The sequence below is a fragment of the Ornithodoros turicata genome, chromosome 2 (assembly GCF_037126465.1).
Source record: "Ornithodoros turicata isolate Travis chromosome 2, ASM3712646v1, whole genome shotgun sequence".
NCBI lineage: Eukaryota > Metazoa > Arthropoda > Arachnida > Ixodida > Argasidae > Ornithodoros > Ornithodoros turicata.
The window spans coordinates 19,693,185-19,697,157 of record NC_088202.1 but is presented as its reverse complement, the minus strand read 5'-3'; the positions used below and the strand labels follow the sequence as shown (position 1 = coordinate 19,697,157).

Genomic DNA, 3,973 nt, shown 5'->3' with positions numbered 1-3,973 from the left:
GTCTTCGTCTGCAACTGCATTTAGTACCCGCTCCAGTACCTGCTTCTCCATCTTGTTGCTGGTGGACACTTCAGTAGACTGAACTAGGTAGACTGAAGTAGTAGGTAGAAATCAAGACAACGGGGTGTTATACCTGAAAAAAAAAAAAAAATTGCCACTGGAGCACTGACAAAAGAAAAAGAAACTTTGACTTGTAGTTGCTATGTGTAATGAGCTGTAGTTGCTATTTGTAGTTGTATTTGTAGGTTCATGAACCTTTTATTTGTACACTCTAAGAAAAAAAGGGAGTCACGAGGCGTCAGATGCGCGCCTGACCCCCCAGTCGCCGTTTCTCTGGCAATGACTCCCCCTTCGTTCTCGCACTCCTTCGAGCGAAATCTGCTGCGTGCGAGAAGGGGAGGAGAGTGGACCCGTGGAGCCGCTAGCAGTGCCAGAGGAGGCACAGTAAGCGGGTTTCGCCGCCGCGAAAATAGGGTCGCCGCTGTCATTTCCCGCCAAATTTCAGCTATTTACTTTCCATTGGCTCCGGTCCCCCACGTGACCTTTCTCGATCATGATTGGCTGAGGCTCATTTAACCGGTGGATTCTCCCGCGTTCGTTTCTCCAAGGCGCCGACCCGTCTGACCGTTGTATAGCTGGCGTCTACGTATGTGAGCAGACGGTGATTTCGTTTCGTGGATTTCGAAGATGTTCGAGCCATGGTCGAACGCCTGAATGAAAGGTAAGCAGACAAACGTATGATGCATGTCAGTGATCAGACGTTTAATACTGTCGCCTAACTGTGTGCATGGAGGTGCGCCTTGTCCCGTATATACACGCGTCCCGTATTACATCTCTTTCTGCCGGTTATCAGTCATGATCTGGTAGACAATTATGCGTGGCGTTACTTGTTGCGTTTTGTTGCGCTATTTGAATGTGTCTGATGTTTAATACACTGGTGTGCATGAAAAGGAAAACAGCGTGCATCGCGTACGCCGGGCTCCTCGAATTTTGTCATTAGGCGCGTAACGATAGCATGTCTTACATAGCGTGTTCAGCCAATTAACGTTGCCTGTGCTCGGGTTTACCATATCATTAACAGGTTCCTTTTCTTTTTGCTTCCATTCAGACGCCGACAGCTGTTCGTTGCCTTGCGATCCGCGAGCATGTGGCCCCTGTCACCTGAAAATTCTACAGTTGTGCTGGGATGAAGCGGACGGCTTCTGCGACTCATCACGTGCTATGTACGTGTGTAATAATATCTACTTTGTCCAAACCTAATAGGTTCCCTTAAGGATTGTATAATATGATAGTCACGCTTTCTGTTGCTCGGCACTATTTATTCTTTATTTATTCTGCAGTATTCTGTAATAATCGTGTAGATTTACTTGCATTCAAATGTTGCTCCTTGTTTATATGTTTACTGTGTCAATAAATTTGTACATGTGAATTCCTTCGTCGTCTGGATCTTCATTTTCTGCTTCTCGATAATATTAGCATTAGCAGATGGCCTGGCGAAGCGCTCGGAACAGGGGGGGGGGGGGGAGGGAGAGAGAATTCGAGTGAGAGGGTGTGGAAAGGGCACGCGGCGCACATGCGCAGTTCGATCAGCGAGCGCGCGCTTTTTGGCGCCGTTTTCCGGCTACTTTGTCGTGATTCGTTACGGATGATCACGTGGTCAGGGGGGGGGGGGGGGCGGTGGTTTTCGTGGCGAAACTGTGGAAGCTACAGCTGCACCCCACTGGCAGTGCCCTCAAAACTTGAGACTGCGTGAAACGGCTGCTCGCATGCAGTAAAACGCATAGGTGAAAAATTTGCTTCGCTAATGTGCCATGTACAAAGAATGATTGCGCACCGCTTAGACAACTAAAAAGTAAAACGAAAAAGTGAAAACATGCACATACACGCATAATGCGCCTCCCAACTCATATTTGAGGCTCCCGGATTTGGAGCTCCACATTTTGGATCCTGTCAACGGATTTGGAAGATGCAGAAACGCGCGAGGGTGCTTGCACATGGTCTTTCTAGTTTTGTAACTTTTCGTTCATCATTTTCGCGGGACGTTTGCGTGAGGATAGCACGAGTGTCACTCTGTGAAATACAAGTCGTCGACGAAGCAAAATCTCAGTGGGAGGCGATCACCGTGCAGATGACATGAAGTAAGCATTACGGGGCTGAGGCTTTCGATACCGTAACGGACAAACTGTTGATACAGGTAAATGGATCTCTGATTTCGTTGTATTGCATGCGTTTTCTACGCTTCTTTGCACAATGAATACAGGGAAAATTGTGCTGTGTGAGGAAGAGTGTGTGTCTAAGGGTACAAGCAAAAGTCGATCGTATAAACGCACATGCTTAGAAGATGTTGAAACAGTGTCGCGTCTGCCTTCATGTTGCTGTGTAATTGAGCATAGAAATCAGTTGCCCCCCGTTTTTCGAATGTGCTTGTCTGCCTGTGGTCTGCCTTTCCATTATTCAGGTGAAAGGCAGACTGGTTGGGGAATTTGCGCAGTTCAACGCAGGACGAAATTTTCACATAATGTCTGATTTTTATATAATGCAGTTGGTAGATATGTTATGATTTTGTGCACGTTTTGTTCTTATGGGAAGCTTTTCTTTTTTTGTGTGTGTGTGTGAAGCATGTATGTATGCGCAGTATACAGCATCATCTGAGCTGTGCTTCAGAACACCGCATCAGCTGAGATTGCGTTTTATATCTCCATGCATTAAGCATCTGTCTTTTTCCAGCTTCTTGCCTTTGAAATGGAAGCACAGTAAGCGTGTGCAGACACCCACACATGGTAGGAGAGAGCTGGAGCCATGGTTTTGTTGCTGTTGACCTTGGCACCTGCTTTGCAGAACTTAGATGCATATGTAATCCTCCCCTCATCACCTTTCTACTCTAGCAGTTCAGATAATTCTTCGGTACACCAGAACCATGCGAATACCTGCTTCTCCCCAGTGGTACACCTTCTGGTGTGGTTATTTATGAAGGTGTCTGCTCATCAGAAAGCAGTGGCTCTGTGTTGAAGGTATGATATGTGCACAATCTCAATTTATTAAATAATATAGGTGTGTCACATATTTAGTCGCCATTGTAATTTGCCCATCGCATTAGGTGCCCTGGTCAGTGCTATGTTCTGCTTCCTGCCACCACTCCAACAGAGAAGACAGATGGAGTCATCAAGAAGTTGGTAAGCAATTCTGTGTGCTGTAGGTCTATTTTGCTGAGAAGGGGTGGGTGGGTCTCCAAGATATGTGGAATATTTATACACCTATCTGAGCCATCGTGCAACCTCTGATGAACATAAAGGCGCATACAAAGATTATGCGTAAGCATGCATACATTAGGTTAATATAGAGGGTTTTTACTGAATACATATATTTATTTGCAGATAAAGATAAAGATAAAATTATTTATTTTAGGTAGATTCTGTCACTGCCCCGCGAACCTCACTTTCTTTTTACAGCAATACGAAGTCCTACACGGATAGCGCCCAAGAGGCCCAACGAAAACTGTGCGAAAATAACTAAAGAAGATGGCGTTGTGTGTAGAGCACACATAGTACTTTTTCACCTGTAAGCCAGCTTTGGCATTTTCTGTGGCTATTTCGTTTATATTTGGTATTGTGGCTGCAACATACGGCAGAAAATGACTAATGGGAAATTATTGTCAGTTATCTATATTTTATTGTGTACTGTACTTCACCTGGAATTTTTGAATTTTGACACCGCTCTGGTCGAACACTGCTCTAATTTTTGTTATTACAGGTAACCTACTTCAACTGATTCCTGTACATGACAATCGCTACAAGGAAATGGGCTTCCAGTTCGATGACCACATGTACGTCCCTCTTTTGAAAGTATATTAAAAATAAAGTACATAGTGTGTACGTGATGATGTAGCATATCTGCTCAAAAGCACAATTTTTTTGCTTGAAAAGTTTTTTTTTCCTGCAGTAGGTTCTCAAAAAATGGCTTGGGTCAATCACAT

General features: G+C 44.8%; 1 long non-coding RNA gene across 1 annotated transcript; it reads left to right on the top strand.

Annotated features, from left to right (window-relative positions):
• Positions 1-543: 543 nt before the first annotated feature.
• On the top strand, positions 544-1,432 carry LOC135383189 (uncharacterized). Its single transcript, XR_010419723.1, has 2 exons — positions 544-721; positions 1,109-1,432. It is a non-coding gene; the product is annotated as an uncharacterized LOC135383189 (long non-coding RNA).
• Positions 1,433-3,973: the final 2,541 nt, after the last annotated feature.